Genomic DNA, 18,142 nt, shown 5'->3' with positions numbered 1-18,142 from the left:
CCACTGTCCTCTTGACATATAAGACTCCCTTGTCAAATATCCAAGAGATAGTGTGGATTCTAATCAAGACAAACACTTCACACAATTGGCCTAAGTTGGTCTTTGTTTTATCCAAAACATCACAGCTTACCAATTTCAAATGTACAAGAGTAGAAAAACTTTTACTCTTACATTTGACAAGTGTTTTAAACCTTCTTTTGAGACATGTCACTCAAGTTACAATCTTGGAGTATGACTCTAAGACTTGTATTGGAACGAAGTATGACTCATCTTCTTGATTTAACCACTTCAACAATTCAAGTTCCTCTTCTTAGTCATAAGAATGCACTAAGATTTCCTTAGAGAACTAATTGTGATATGGTTTCTTAATCATTAAGATGATCACAAAACTGATACTAAAGTACTCTCCTATCTTTTCAGATTTGAGAGACTTTTATCCTTCTGCCTAATTTGATTCTTCTTATTCGCTCTGCCTTACATTGGAACCTTTTTTCCAATGTCTCAGAGTTACACTTAAGCTTGTAAGTATAATCATATTTACTGAGCTTTAGTAAACTATGACGAATAGTCTTATCAAACTTTTGTGGTGGACTAAATCAGTGAACAAGACTATGTACTCGATCCCTTAGTCCATTACTTGACTCACACATCCATGTGAATAAGTAATTAATCTTAATTTTTCCAAAACTTGAAAGCTCTCATTCATCATGCTATACAACTTGCATGATTCCAAGTTCCGGTCCACTTGAAACTTGGGTGATGAGAATCTTTCCTTATTTGGTAAATTTAGACATTACCACAAATGAAAGAATCAATTTCATATTTCCACTCTTGCTCTTAACGGAATTATATAAGCAACAATTTTTTCCTCAAATGCCACTGTAAGGATATTTTTAAAATAAATAAAATCAAAAATTTTTCTTTTATTTTAAAACTTTGCGGAAAAAACTTATCCTTACAATCCATATGAAAACTTGTTGTTATCTATTCCTAAGCAATATCTCATAACTCCTGAGAAGTAGCTCACGAATCCGATTTTTCAAGCTACGCGATAGAAATCCATCTACGCGATCAGATTCAGCATATTCTTTCTTTAAGTTTCTTCACTTTTCTTTGATTCTTAAACATCACCATGTGACCCAGTCACATCATGTATCAAGAATCTCAGAATAGAAACTTAACAGAGTTAGATAGTGGACTTTACCTGAAGTAGAGTCAAACTTATTGACTTTAGCATCCTTAGGTAAATTTGGCAGCTTCGCAACCAATGCCCTTTCTTTGGCAATACAAACATATGGACCCTTTGATAATGGTACACGGGACTATCACAGACTTAGCTTTTCTCTTTACCATTTGGTCAACCGAGTTGACTATGGCCGATCCCTATCCACTGGGAAGAGAATGCTTTACTGGATAACCAATGTCATCATTATCAATGTCCATAAAGTTTTAGGAAGTTGATCTTAGCAAATAGATAAGATCATTAAGGGTCTTGTCATAGTCTGTTTCATAGGTGTCCCAAAGGAACTCACTATGTGACTTAGAAAGTGATTGAACCACCAACTTTCTCAAGACTTTGACACCCAACTCTCCCGGCTTGTCAATATGTGACTACATCTCCAAGATGTGCTCACACCTAGACCTTGCCTTGCCAATAGGGCTTGAGTGACCTTAAACTTTTCAAGAACTTGTGGATTAGGGAGAATAATTTGAAGAGGTGAAGAAGTATGATATCCATGGGACATCATCTTCATTAGGAAACCTTGTTTCAAGAGATTTGGGAAGATCATAAGTGTCTAAAGCAGACATCTTTTGGGAGATATTCAAGATAGTTGATCTTAAGTCCTTAATATGACACCCAATATGAAATATTAAGGCTAGGACCCAACAAACTATTTTATAACTTAGAAGAGGTATGCCGTAATCCAAGCTATAAAATATTTGAAGGTAGGTGAATGACGATTCACCAATTTCCACCAAGATAAACGAAATGTATTATTAGGTTTTAATTGGTTTTGAAACTCCTAGATCTTTGAGATTCATTGAACTGTTCAATGGCATGTTTCAATCTCGAGTGTGCCCTTCAGGTTTTGTGACTGGGATGCCGAGGATCACAAAACAAGGTGTGAAGTAACCATGCAAATCACTTGGTACCCTTAATAATTACCCCTCAATCGATGTGCCGGTTAACCACACACGCTCCATCGATACTATGATAAATATTAAGTCACCCTTTACCTACCTTGTTAAGTCCAAGTTAGTGTGCCGGTTAACCACACACGCTCCACTAACGACTTTGACAAAGTGTAAAGTGTAATTTCATGGGTTAGCACCTTATTCACATTTTTCCTAAGTAACTAAGATTGGGTATTATTAAGAGTTTAGTTACTTAGTATTTTTCATTAATACTTTTAATGAAGGGAGAATTCTAGTCCTGTCAAACCCGTTCGGCTAACGACCCTCCACCAGTCAAGCAAGCGGTGGGTGAGAGTGGACACCCATTAAGTTGCCATTTTATAGGCAACAACCTTATACCCACCTTATAGACCGGCTTCGTGAATGAGGCGTACTAGCGGTAAGACTGACTTTACTCTTATACATATATATTATTAACTTATAATATTATAAAGTATAAGGGTTGAATTTTAACTTTTAAAATTCTAAGGGCTAACTTGGAATTAAAGTATTCATACTTGAAAACTTTTCAAATTCCAAAACTTGAGGGCAAGTTTTGAAACTATTCAAAACTAATTAATTCCATAACTTATGTGTTTAAAGTAGTTTTAATCCAAAAACTCTTCAAGTTCCATAACTTGAGGACAAGTTATGGAAGACTTTAAACTAATAAAAGAACTAACTTTTCCTTTATTTTATAACTTATGGATTTAATTATGGTTACATATTTTTCTTTTAATGAAGTGACTCTTGAACTTTCATAACTTGAGGACAAGTTATGGAGTCATAAAAATTATTCAATGACACAAGACTCTTCATTTTGTAACCATTGACAACTCTTATGAATTTTATGAAACTTAAATGTGACTTTTCATATAACTTGAGGACAAGTTACACAAACACATTTTAGAATCAACTCTTAGATTAAAATGGATTGAAAACAACTATTTCACTCAACATTTCTATTAATCTAAGCAACTCATAAGAACAAGATAATTCAAATCAAACTTTTTCATGTAATTAGTCTAAACCTTAAACTAATACAAAACATGAATCTATTGACAATTATCTTTGAAAATGGATTAGCATGAACATTACCACACCAAAAACAAGTTTATAAGTTCAAAAACAACTTAGGGTAATGTTCCTAGTCCATTTCTAGCCAAAAACCTCGAATATATGCTGTCTGGGGCTCCTACTCGGCGAGTGGCATCAACCTACTCGGCGAGTAGGATGATTTTACTCATGTACTCGGCGAGTTCATCAGTGGACTCGGCGAGTACAATGCCCAGAAAGCCAGAAAATCGAGTTTTTCAGCATTTTTCAGCAATTTGCATCAAGTATAAGAGAAAGCAAGCCTAGTCTCTGATACCACTGTTGGGTTTTGAGCATTCTAACACTTCCTAAGTGTACATGCAACCCTAAATACCTTGGATCTATGTTTTCTCTATTATACATGCAAATAAGAACTTCCAAGGTATTATCCTAATCTAGCATACAAAAACAATAGTGTAACAAGATAGAATACATACCTCTTGATGTAGAAAGTCTTCATGAAGCTTGAGTGCTTAGTGCCCCAAGTGTGACACCTCAAATGGAATCACAATCATCAAACACTTAGAATAGCTTGAGAGAATTCTACACTTCATGAAATCGGCTAGCCCTTCTAGTACACCCACTAGTGCCGATTTTGGTGAATAATATGATGCTTATATAGTGTTACAATTAGGGCAAACCCTAATTGTCATGACTTTCCATTTCCTTGGATCCATGGGTACAAATACACCATGGAGCATCCATGGACCATCCTATGGGTTTTAGCCCAACTTGATTATCCATGGAGCATTAGCCCACTATACAAGTATGGATGATTTACACAATCAACCCATATATTTAATTAGTCTTCTTTTGATCACTTAATTAATCCTAGATTAATTCTTGATCAATACTAATTAAATAATCTTATCATTCTTATTATTAATATACTAGAACTTATAATATATTAATAACCATAAGTGTCTTATTTCTCTCATCCAAGTGCATGATGGTATGCAACCCAAATGGACCATGCCGGGTCGGGTCAAGTCTTACCAAATATAGTTATGGACTTAGACATTAATCCAACAAATGCATGATGTGACAAGACTACATTTTAATGTTTTGAAGGAATAGAAGAAGAGAAAGGAAACTTAAAAAAAAGAGCAGGCTAAGTCTGATCGCGAAGAGATGGATTCCGATCACATGATTCAATTATCAGAATTGTAAGCTGCTACTTAAGAGTTATGATAGATTGCTTAGAAATATGTAACAACATAGTTTTCATATCTATTTGCATTGTAAGGAAAGGTTTTCCTCATTTTATAAATAAAGAAAACTTTTGATTTTATCTTATTTTATATTTACTTGCAATGACATTTGTGAAAATTGGTGTTTATCTTTTTTTAGCAATATTGGAAAATGGATTTGATTCTTTCGTTTGTGGTAGTGTCAGAAATTTACCAAATAAGGAAATATTGTCATCACCTAATTTTCATTTGGACAGAAATTTGGAATCATGCAACTAGTATTGTGTGATGAATGAGAATTTTCATCTTTGGGAAATGAAGACTAACTCCTTGTTCACATATAGATGTGAGTCAAGTGAAGGACTAGAGGGTCTAGTGCACACTGTTGTGCACTGATTAGGTCCACTACAAAGAACAATAAGACTATTCGTCATGATTTACTAAAAGCTTAGTGAATATGTTTAGGCTTACACGATTAAGTATAATTCTGAATCATCGAAAAAGTTTCAATGTATAGCAAAACGAATAAGAAGAATCAATTAGGCAGGAAGATAAAAGTTTCTCCAATCTGAAAGGAAAGGAGAATACTTTAGTATCATGTTTTATGATAATCCTATTCATTATGAAACCATGTCATAATTGATCCTCTAGGGACACCTTAGTGCACTTGTATGGGTAATAATAGGAATCGTGAATTGTTAAAATGGTTAAATCAAGAAGATGGGTCATACTTCATTCAAAGAGCAAGTCTTAGAGTCATACTCCAAGATTGTACATTGAGTGACATATCCTAAGTAGGTTTATAACACATCATAGAATGTGGAGTAGAAAATTTTTCTTACTCATGCACATTTGAGATTGGTAGTTGTGATGTCTTGGATAAAACAAAGACCAACCAAGACCAATTATATGAAGTGTTATTCTTGATAACAATCCACACTAACTCTTGGATATTTGTTTGTCAAGGAATGGTTCTTGACAAGAGAATCTTATATTTCAAGAGGTCAGTGGGACTCTGAAGGATCTTGAAAAGTTCAAGAACTAATCAAGAGTAAACGTATTGTTAATCACTAGCGCACGACTTGAGGTTCGTAACCTATCGTGTTGACATATTCCTGTTTCTGTGCTATTCCAATTAAATTTAACTATGCATGTAAGTTTTATGAGTTCTCAATTGTTTGCATAAGGCAAAGCACCTTGATCAGTGAAAATTCATTGATCAGTAAGGGTGATCTGCTCAACAACTTGGAAGACATGGTAAGCCCTTCTGCTGCCAAGTGGCAAGAAATTAATATTAAACAAGTTCAATCCATATGAGTTTGAATTTGTTATGAATCTTGTGTTATGATAGTGGTCGGAAATGACAAATTTATATGGATAGGAACACATACACCATACATTATAAGTGGCAAAGGTTTCTCTCCACTTCATGAAAATGATTGTGAGGAAACATTTATAGTAAGTGGATTTTAAAGAGATAGCAGTCGTGTAATTGCATTCTCAAAATCGATTATGATTACAACATCCCTCTTCATAGTTCCAATTGTGAGAAATGGCAAATAGTTTGAACATTCGGAACTTATTGTTGTAAGTTCTTAATAGTTTAGACACACATATGAACTTTCTAATAAAAGGTGTATGAGCTTAGATAAAGGCTTATTGAAGCATCTCGTATCATAAATCTAAACTTTGGTAAGAAAGCCAATAAGTATTGATTTCTAGAAGTCAACTGATTTCTGAGTACATGTCAAAGCTAGTGGGAGCATAAGTGTTATGCTAGTAAGAATATAATTATCATGATAGTGGGAGCATGATTGTTATGTAAAGTGTTGCAAGTTGGCAATACTAGTTATAGGAAACAAAGGTTACAAATTTGCCAAGTTGCAAAGTTTGAAAAGTTGTTTCGCTATAATAAGGGAGATGATACTTATATTATATTTTGAATCTAAAAGTTTAGATTGAAGTATTAATTAGACTTAGTCATGAATATATATATATATATATATATATATATATATATATATATATATATATATATATATATATATATATATATGTATATGTATATACATGATTGCCATATTGGAATGTTTCTACATGGGAATTCTATATATGGAAGTGTTATAGTTAGAGACTAGTCTAGTGTCATGTCTTTGTGTAAGACATTATGGATCGTATCCCATATGCTTCGTGTATAGGATCAATTGCATATGGTATAATATTCTTGTGTTCTAATATTCCAAATGCCTAGTGCATTAAGAGGGAAAAAGGACTATAAACGGATATGACTAAAGTTATTAAACAACTGTCAAGGGCGATCTAAGGCTTGCTAAGGATTGATCGCTTGTAGCTGGAAGTATAGTAATGGATAAACCATATTGACATTGTTATGAATAGAAAATATTCTATTTATAATGAGCTGTCATATGGCATATATGGAAATGTTTCCATAATGGGATATGGATATTAAGAATCTATTTACGCAAGAAGAATGTTCAAAGGAATGTACTTTGAATTTGATACTTCACTTCTTTGGAATTGTTTTGTTATCAATCTCTAAAGGAATACTTTGTAATGTCGTTGGAAAAGTCTCTATGACTTTTGTACCTCGACATTACAAAAGGATCATTGCATGATAGTGGTAAGAATTAGGTGTTCTTACGCTAAGGATTTGGAATTTTGAAATGAGCATCACTAAGATGTTTTCTTTTGATCTATTTCACAAATAAAGGATCATAGGTAAACATAGTGTGCATGCTTGGAGCATGGGATAACTATTGTTTTTAATTCAAGTATTAAGTTGATTAATCGAAACATTATACAATGAATAATGTGTAATCAATATGGTGATTAAATAAAAGGTTTTTTTTTATTTATATTCAAAAGTTTTGAGACCATATCGGATTCGATTATTCTTGTGTTTCACTTCGCATGTTTTGAATTCCAAAATAATAAGATTATTCAAAACCATATATACTGATAAAGATGTTCCTCAGTAATATCATCATGACTCTTGAATTCATGCGCGATAGCAATACCAAACCAAATACGACGAGTAATGGGGTCCTGAGCTAAGCCTTGGCAAACCTTGGAAATCTTAATGCCATAATGCATTTCAAATCCTCCTAGCCATTATCCTACTGCAATAATTCTTGCTTAGAAGAACGCCCATGTTGTGGCAATTCCACCCAGAAGGTAATGGGTTACTCCTACAGCACGTCCTTGTACAATGCTTAAGGCTCTCGACTGGGTAGCAGGAGCAACTTTTAATTTATTATGAGCCCAAATGATGGATTTAATAAGTTCTTGCCGATAACCACGTCCACTGAATAAAAACATTAAACTAAAAGCCCATACAAAATGAGAACCTAGGAAAAAAAGGCCATATGCGGATAACGAAGAACCATAAGACTGAATTACCTGGGATGCGTGTGCCCATAAGAAATTACGGAGCCACCCATTAATAGTAATATAACTCTGTGTAAAGTTTCCTCCCGTGATATGAGTTACTACTCCTTGATCGCTTATACTGCCCCAAACATCTGACTGCATTTTCCAACTGAAATGAAATATGACTACTGAAATTGAATTGTACATCCAGAATAGTCCTAAGAAAACATGGTTCCAAGCTGATACTTGACATGTCCCCCCTTCCAGGCTCATCACAAGGAAAACGAAAACCAAGATTTGCTTTATCTGGTATCAAACGGGAGCTACGAGCAAATAGAACACCTTTCAGAAGTATCAATACCGTCACATGCGTAAATGCATGAATGTGATGTCCCAAAAAATCTGTTGTTCCTAATGGAATAGGTAACAAAGCTACCTTGCTGCCCACTGCTACTAACTCACCCCCAAGTTAAACTGGTACTTGCTGTTGCACTAGGAGTCGTTGCACCATGTACTAAAGCATGGGTGTTTTGTTTCCATTGAGCAAAGACAGATTGTAATTGGATAGCGGTATCTGAAAACATATCTTGAGGATTCCCTAAAGCTCTCATGGTATCATTATTAATATACAAACCAAAACTGTGAAAGCCTAGAAATATACATGCCCAATTGAGATGTGATATGATTGCATCTCGATGCCTAAGTACACGATCTAATAGATCGTTGTATCGAGTAGTTGGATCATAGTCTCTTACCATAACAATGGCTGCATGCGCAACAACACCAACTATGAGAAATCCACCAATCCACATATGATGTGTGAACAATGACAGTTGTGTACCATAGTCAGTAGCTAGATATGGATATAGGGGCATGGAATACATATGGTGAGCTACAACAATGGTTAAAGAGCCTAATATAGCTAGGTTAAGAGATAATTGCGCATGCCATGATGTTGTTAGGATCTCATATAGGCCTTTATGGCCCTGGCCCGTAAATGGACCTTTATGAGCTTCTAAAATATCTTTTAGACCATGACCAATGCCTCAGTTGGTCCTATACATGTGACCCGCTATCAGAAAAAGAATTGCAATAGCTAAATGATGGTGTAACGTATCAATTAGCCATAGACCTCCAGTTACTGGGTCTAATCCTCCACGAAAAGTAAGAAAGTCCACATATTTTGATAAGTTCAAGGTGAAACAGGGATAAAGTTGAGCCAAAAGATCCTGATTCAAGATAAATTCAAGAGGAAGTGGTATTTCTTTTGGATGTACTCCAGCATTTAAAAATTGGTTAATCGGTAAAGATACATGTACTTGATGCTCCGCCCAAGAGAGAGACCCAAGTCCTAGTAGCCCTGCTAAATGGTGATTCAACATAGATTCTACATCTTGAAACCACGCCAGTTTTGGAGCAACTTTATGATAATGAAACCAACTAGCAAAAAGCATTAACACCGCAAAGACCAATCCACTAATTGCGGTACAGTAGAGTTGTAATTCGCTAGTTATTCTAGATGCTCGCCAAATCTGAAAAAAACTAGAGGTTATTTGTATTCTTTGGAAGCCCCCACCCACATCACCATTCAATATTTCTTGGCCCACTATCGGCCAAACCACTTGGGTACTAGGCTTAATGTGAGTCGGATCGCTTAGCCATGCTTCATAATTGAAAAAACGAGCACCATGGAAATACATGCCACTCAGCCAAAGGAAGATGATGGAGAGTTGACCGAAATGCGCACAAAATACTTTTCGAGAGATCTCCTCCAAGTGGTAGTTTCAGGGCCTTTAGCTATTGTTCTTGAGAAATGACCCGATCTAGCCCATTCCTCAAATGAAGTTTTTATGTGATCCCTATCTACCAAAATTTTTACTTCTGGTTCCGGCGAACGTATAATCATTGAGTCCTCCTCTTTCCGGACAACACATACAAAGAGACCCGCCAACAGTCAAATAATTAGTGAATCTGGGAGAGATATTTCTATTATATAATTAGTTTCTTTCTCTTCGAGTTTTCTATCTCCTATCTATCTATTTTATTTAGTTATTCACTAGAGCAATTATGGTCTGGAAGTCGATCCAGGGCAAGTGTTCAGATCTATTATGACATAGCCATGAGACGCTCAATGGAACTTTTGGATCTTATAAAACCCTTTTTGACTTTAGATTGATACAAAACTACTTTTTGTGCAACCTAGTATATTTCAGATCTTAATTAAAAGGTATTAGATGGAGCTGCTTCATGTTTTTTAGATAGTACTATTACTCTATTCCAAATCATGCGAGTATCCATTAGCGATTACTAAGAAATTTTCATATATTCATTGATTCAAAGTATTATTTATTTGATTAGTTTTAATTGTCTTTTTCTTAATAGAAAAAAGAAAGTCAATTAAAAAAATAGATTTTGTAAGTTGCCCATGTATCCTTTATTCGTACGAAATACCATACGAAATAGAACGCTTAGAATGGATATAAAGAAATTCTTTGATTGGTTCTTCCCAAAGGAATGATCTATTTTATTTGAATGATGGGGCCAACAAACAATTAATTATAACAAAAAATATCTAAAACAATCTAAACTAGAAATTCAATAATAACTAAAACAAAGAAAAGGGTATCGTCTTTTATTCGAAACGTCTAGTGATCTTCAACCAATTATGCAGTTCAATATAATTACCAGGAGTAAGTGATATAGCCTGTTTCCAATACTCAGTGGCTTAGTCGAACCAAGCCTCCGCAATTTCAGAATCTCCCTGCCAAATGGCATGTTCTCCTCGGTCGGAATAGGTGGGTTAATTCCTTCCCTTAGAACCATAAATGAGAGTTTCTTACCTCATACGGCTCGACAGTCAACTCTTTTTGTACCCCATTTGAATCTACCATATCTAACTGAATAAGATTTCTCACAGATCTATTCCATTTTTCGGGTTAAAGAAAATAAGTTAATAAAATGAGTTTCAAACTTAAATCTTAAGTTTGGATTAAAAATCCGGTTTATTTTAGTTATCTTTTTTCCCACCATCAGAAGAATAAAACATAGACTTTCGCCTATCATTACAATTTTCTGAAAGGTAACTATCCCAGTTTCATATCATATAGAAATTTATATAGAATTTTTGAAAAAGACTTTCAAAAGGAAAGACTTACTATCTTTGGGATCTGATCCTACACTGCTGCTCAATAACTTAGTGGATCGACTCTATTACATAAGTGGACTCCTAACGTTTGTCTCACATCATGACATAAGCAAGCAATTATTATTGTATCGTCCCCAAACCTCGCTAATTGATCTTTATGGTACTTACTCTATCAATTAGATCCTTTACCCATAGAATAAAAAAGCTAAGCATATCTATTTCTTCACATTTCCACTTCTATGAAGTTTCTTTTCTACAGCTGATAAAAATCGTTGTTTTAGATGATGCTTATGTAGAAAGCCCAGTTTTCTAGTATTTACTAGCGAATTTTATCTTTCTTTACTTTTTTCTTTCTATAGCGGAGATAGTCGTACGTAATGACAGATCACGACCATATTATTAAAAGCTTGTGGTAAGAATGGGTTTCGTTCGAGCGCTCGAAAATAATATTTCAAAGCTTTCGTATGTTCTATGTTACTTGGGTGGATAAGTCCTATGTTATAGAGTATATAACTTCGGTCATAGGGATCAATTTCTAGTCTCATAGCTTCATAATAATTCTATAAAGCTTCTGCATAATTTCCTTCGGATTGAGCTGACAGCCGTTATGGTCGTGATTGAATTCAAAGAATCTTCGTTACAGAACCGTACATGAGATTTTCATCGCATACGGCTCCTCCCTTATGTGCATAATGATAAAATGATAAATAAGATGAAAGTCTTATCATTATGAAATGAGTAGGGCTAGTGTTTTTACAAGAAATCTCTAGCCAACCTTCCTGCAAGAGATCCTTTCTTAACATCAAACATATTGGTACTAGAGAGAAATGATAACTCCAACAATTTCTTTGTTCTCAACGCTTCCCAATTTCCAGGAATTTGGCACTTCATCAGCCTTCGATGGTTATACGGGTATCCAAAATACATACGAGATGGATGTTTGTTGTCCCAACCATTCTTTTAATCCTAAGCCTGCTAAAGAAAAAGATAACGTATAACAAAGTTTTCGTGTTGTTGATTCCTATATGTAGTGCTTCTTCCCCTTTGCTGCCTATTGGTACTAGTAGACTAGGATTGACCTGTAATACCATAGGTATAACCTTTTGCTCAATACTAGAATCGAGAATTGAAACATAGCATCTGGAGCTGCATTAATCGAGAACACACGACAAAAGGAATTGTTCTATTTCCAAACTTTACCTTCAACAAGCGTAGATTTTTTTTCTTTTTTCCCCATCACGAATCATGTGTATTTCTCGTAAGACTGAGATTAATAAAAAAAGTCAAATCGCACCATCTCTGTAATAGGTAAATGCCTCTTTTTCTCCTGAAGTTGTCGGAATTATTCTTAATAATATATTGGCTACAATTGAAAAGGTTTTATCAATAAAATTTCCATTTATCCGCGATCAAGGCATAGGTAGCAATCCATTCTATCATTGTTCTCATTACTTCTTGCGGGAAAATAATCCCACAAGGAAAAGAATTCTACATTACGAAATAACATAAAACAGATTGATTCTCATTAAAAAAAACAAAAAAAAGATATAGTCCTTCTATTCAAAAATTCAATATTCAAATTGTTATTTTTTACATTACAGGAATTGATAAAAACTAAGAAAGAAATATGGTAATCGGATTCGATTCCATCTTACTGGAATAGTCTACCAACGAAAGAAACTATTCTTATTTGATTGAAGTTACAACTTAGAATAACCTTAGTTGATTTAATTATGATACAAAGAAGGAAAATGATCAAATAATCATTGTATGATGAAAATAGAATAACCACCTATTTTTTGTGTTGTGTACTTAGAGGTATACACTATACAATCAACTATAAAAAATTGTTTATCAATTTCTATTTGTAATAGATATATGGGATATGGATTTGTGTTGATAACTCTAAAACTGGTCTAGAAAGGAATTTAAGAATTCTTATGATATGGAATCGTAGTCTAAATAGAATCATGATCTAAAGATATCCATTAACCAGAGTCTACAAAATATAAATCCCTCGCTTAGTTGATTCATTAGAATTTCTAATTTATTGATTTAATCCGATCGGTATAGTATAAATATATAAATAGAGAATTTAGAAAAAGAAGAGAACATTGTTTTTGCAAACATGAATAGAATTTTTTGAACAGTTTTTGTAAGATTTTTTTATCTTTATCCCCCCAGCCTAGAAGGAAAGATACTTCTTTTACTACGATGAAAAATTTTCGATTTTGATCGCTTTATAGTTAGAGTTGATTGGTTGTACCTACCCAATAATCTAGAATGATTCACTATTCACTCGATTTTAGTTTTTTGAGTCATAATGATTATGTAGGAGAATTTAGAAAAAGAAGAGAACATTGTTTTTGCAAACATGAATAGAATTTTTTGAACAGTTTTTGTAAGATTTTTTTATCTTTATCCCCCCAGCCTAGAAGGAAAGATACTTCTTTTACTACGATGAAAAATTTTCGATTTTGATCGCTTTATAGTTAGAGTTGATTGGTTGTACCTACCCAATAATCTAGAATGATTCACTATTCACTCGATTTTAGTTTTTTGAGTCATAATGATTATGTAGGAGAGATGGCCGAGTGGTTGAAGGCGTAGCATTGGAACTGCTATGTAGGCTTTTGCTTACCGAGGGTTCGAATCCCTCTCTTTCCTTTCCGTACCATCACCTAATTCATCGATCTTACTAACCACAATGGATCAAATAACAATGGATACGACTATTACAATAGTTAGAACTTTCATTGATATGGATTCTCTATTCTTAATGGCTGTGGTACATAAAATATTGTGTAAAGAAAAGAGTAGAGTAGACAAGGAATGAAAATCTCCCTCTCGGTCTATGATACCTAAATGGAAGAAAAATCCGGATCAAACCCTTATTTATCTTAACCTTAGGTTAATTTACTTCGCCGAAAGGGAGCAAAATGGGTCGAACCCTTATTCTTCCTTATTCTTATTTAGTGTTGATTTTTTTTGTTAGGTTTAATTTTGAAGAGAATAATATTCCACAACTAGCAATTCATTTATTTTCAAATCTACCCATTTACTATCTATTATTTGATTGACTAATCCTTTATATTGGAATGGTTGAAGAGTCAAATGGTTTGGCAATTCCTCATGGGGGGACGAATCAAGAGAATTTTGTATTAGAACTTTAGATTTTTGTTCGTCCCTCGCCGCAATAGTATCTCGAGGTTTGCAACGATAACTTGGTATATCTACTATACAACCATTCACTAAAATATGTCCATGGTTAACTAATTGGTGAGCTCCCAGAATAGTCGGAGCCATACCTAAGCGAAAAAGAATGTTATTAAGGCACATTTGAAGTAATTGTAGTAAAACCTGACCTGTTGACCCTTTTTCCTTTCCGACGATACAATCGATCATACTTTGGAAGTAGGTATTAAGGCAAGACTGTCATGAATCCATCTGTAGATTGTCTAAGTGTTAGACATAGCACAAGTTTGCTGCAGTATTCATGAGTACTCTTGTAATAATATTTGAGTATTGGATTAAGACCACGCTCATTTGAATCATTTCATGGATTTTATCATGAGTGATTAGTGAGACGATAATATCTTATATTCTTGAAACGGAGACATATAGTTGCAGTTTACAAGTCGGTTGCACATTGATGATATGTAAACACACCAGTAACTTGGTGTTATAAAACATATTGTTCTGTGTGATTTGATGAGTAAATAGAGCAAGCATATGAGTGAAAGTTTATCTGTTCCTTTTACCTAAGTGCTTGTCCAAGCTTGGACTGATTTGATTTGTTCAATTAGTCAGTCGTCATAAATGGGAAATCGGAAACAAAACATGGACAACGAAAATGATTATAATCCATGTATCATCTCCGTACGATATCTAGAATGGAGGAATAGATCATCCCTTATCTAAAGGATGCGTTACTGATATGATCAGAGTTTAACAGCGACTTTTGAGAGCTACGATTGCTAATCGGATTTTGGAGTCGTACTTGCAATAATAGTTATTAGACTTATCCAAGTGGGAGACTGTTGGATTAGGTGTCTAAGCCCATAACTATATGTAACACCGTACATTTTCATACAAATTTCTTCATTTTAAATTCACATAAATCACATCAACACATATCACAAAATCCCCAAAATGTCAAATTATTAAAACACATGTTCTTAATTGTTTGAATAAAATCTAGGATCCTCAGAAACATAACTCCATCTCGTGTGTACAATCAAGCCGACGCCTTCCCGTGATCCTTGAGAAGTAGTTGAAAGACATAACACGGTATGCACGAAGCTTAGTGAGTTTCCCAAAATACCACACATCTCATAAGCCTCTCATGACTATACTCAAATAAGACCCTCTGGTCAATGTGTCTCAGTGTGACCCTCTGGTCCCACAACATGGATGGACCCTCTAGTCCTATCTGAGCACTACACAGGATAATATACAACATAAATCTCAAGGCAGAATACATGATATCACACGTCTCAGTATAAGCACATAAGATTAACATATACACAGATTACTATAACAACATAAGTCACAAAGACAGTATGCACAATAAGACATATCACATTATAAACAAATAAGACCCTCCTATCAATAATGTACTAAGACCCTCCGGTCTACAATGTACTAAGACCCTCCGATCAAGAATGTACTAAAACCCTCCGGTCAATAGTGTAAATAAGACCCTCCGATCAGTAACAAGAATAAGACCCTCTGGTCAGTAACAAGAATAAGACCCTCCGGTCACGCATAAATTACCTCACATGTATGTATAATGAGAAGACTCACCTCGAATGAAGAACAAATCCTATAAATGCTACTGCTGTACTCCGGCTTCTAACACTAAGCCAAAACCACAATTAACCCCATTAGGATCTAAGACCAAACCTTCACATATTAGGTCTAAATATGGTCCACCAATCCGGCTCATAAATAACCCAGGCCCATTGGGCCCACCAAGGCCCAATACCAAATGGGTCCACAAGGTCCACAAAAGACCCAACTATGGCCTAATTTTCCAAAATTAGGCCCAAACCCTCATTTGGGCCTCACCCTAAAGTGCATCTACATATTCTAGTCCACATGATTGATCTTGGATGGCCCATTAATAACCTAATCTTCAAAGCCCAATAGAAAGGCCCAACTCAAGGCCTAAGCAAAATTAGTGTTTCCACATGAAATGACGATTAGGGTTAAGTGTTATCACTTAAACCATTAGGGACTTAACCTATTAAGTCCATTATTTCACTAAGCCATCATACAATTGAATCAGAATTAGTCATAACTTCAGTCCACTGGTCCAAACGCAAGTCTCAATAGGCCCAAACAAACAAACCGAAAATTAGGGTTTTCTAAACGCTAATTAGGGTTTCTAGCCCAATAATGAACCACCCCAGTCCAATATTAAGCAATTGGGCCAATTAGGGTTCCACTAGGCCGGGCACCACCCACTGCCACCTCGAGCAGTGGTGGTCGGCGGTGGTTCACGGCGACAGCCACCATCTCCAATGGTGGTGGTGGTTCTGGCCCAACAAAGTGCATAAATAACTTACACATGCTATACATACACACACTGCCACCACCCACGGTGGCTGGGGGCAGAAATGGGGCAGAAATACGAAAATGGGTGGCAGCCACCACCTCACAGTGGTGGTGGCGGACCCTCCTAGGTTTTCAACCGAGCAAAGCCACACACAACCTCACAAACACGACCTGATCACGCAAACACATAGAACTAAGCCACCTTAGGCGACATACGACGATCGGAAGGATGGGAATGGCAACATAAGGCCACCTAGGACCACAGTTGGCGTTCATGATGTCGAATTCGCAACGAAGAACGAAAGGGAGATGAAGTGGGTTTGTGGTTGGACTTACTGAAAGATTCCGGTGGCTGCCGACTCACGCACGACGTACACATCGTGCCTCACAGCCCTCAGCGGTTCTCTCTGGCTTCACATATTGTCTCTGGTAGAAGCATGAGGCGACGCTCAACAGTGAGGCAGCAGGCAACACATCGCTTGGTCGGAATAGCAAGGAAAGGATGCATGGTGGCTAGGAACTCACTCACGGTGGCTGAAGGTGCTTCAATTTTATGGTGGCGGCCGATAAACAATGGATAGGGTTAGGATTTCATTATCCCATCATAATGGAAGGAAAAGAAGGATACGGGATTAAACCCGTGTCCATTCCAAACTAAGCTGCCAATTAAACACTTTTGGTCCCTCCGCACTAAATTATTTTCAATGAAAATCCAAAAGTTACCCTTTAGCCCCTGATTCTATAAATTCCTTTCAATTTACGTCCAAAACTTACCATACACACCCTGACTTCTGAAACCCATCTAAATTTAAACCCATACCTTACTCTTTTAACCCTAAAATTCCAAAAATTATATCAATTAGCTCCCCAACATCAACACCCCACTAAATATTATTTACTTTAGGATTATTATTCACATTAACCCTTATCTATTTATTTATTTAATACTCGGGATGCTACAACTCTCCCCCACTTAAATTAGATTTCATCCTCGAAATCTTTCCTCACCATCCCTTACACGCCCGACAACTTGAACGGCATGGCCATAAGCCTGAGCATAACCCCAACCGTTCAATCCAATAGAGCTATCTCAACAAAGTACATGTACAAACCACTAAGTTGACATTACTCCAAGCAATGCTACAACCGATCTGCAGTCATACATCATTTCCGACCTCTGTCGCCTAACACTCACTAACTCTATGGATGCTGTGATCCTTCTCAAACCAATCGAACTGACCCTCCCAAGCCTAGAACATCATATGCAACCCAACCACTCAAAGTGAAATCCACCATGAATCTGAAATCTCAATTCATTTATCCTTTACACAGAAAGGGCCAAACTCAAACTCAAGAGTCTGGTTTGACATCAAAATTCGAACCACTCATATCTAATATGATACTCAACTAACTTACAACCCGTGATCCGCGAATCTATATGTACATTACTTCTCCAATTCCTTATGATCTGAGACAACCTCTCTCCAATTCGAGATATAACGGATCCCGACCATCATGGAGACCCTAGTCTTGCCCCTGGTTTGACGACCAGGCTCCCAAAGACTCAGTTGGTAAGGCTAACCAATCC

General features: G+C 35.7%; 1 non-coding gene and 1 pseudogene across 1 annotated transcript; one reads left to right on the top strand and one right to left on the bottom strand.

Moving 5' to 3' along the window:
- Positions 1–7,592: 7,592 nt before the first annotated feature.
- LOC128128113 (photosystem I P700 chlorophyll a apoprotein A1-like) lies at positions 7,593–9,756 on the bottom strand (annotated as a pseudogene).
- A 3,819-nt stretch (positions 9,757–13,575) lies between these two features.
- Positions 13,576–13,662, top strand: TRNAS-GGA (transfer RNA serine (anticodon GGA)). Its single transcript has one exon. It is a non-coding gene; the product is annotated as a tRNA-Ser (tRNA).
- Positions 13,663–18,142: the final 4,480 nt, after the last annotated feature.

This window comes from Lactuca sativa, chromosome 8 (assembly GCF_002870075.4).
Source record: "Lactuca sativa cultivar Salinas chromosome 8, Lsat_Salinas_v11, whole genome shotgun sequence".
NCBI lineage: Eukaryota > Viridiplantae > Streptophyta > Magnoliopsida > Asterales > Asteraceae > Lactuca > Lactuca sativa.
Note: the sequence above shows the minus strand (reverse complement) of the source record. Positions and strands in the feature narration are given on the sequence as shown.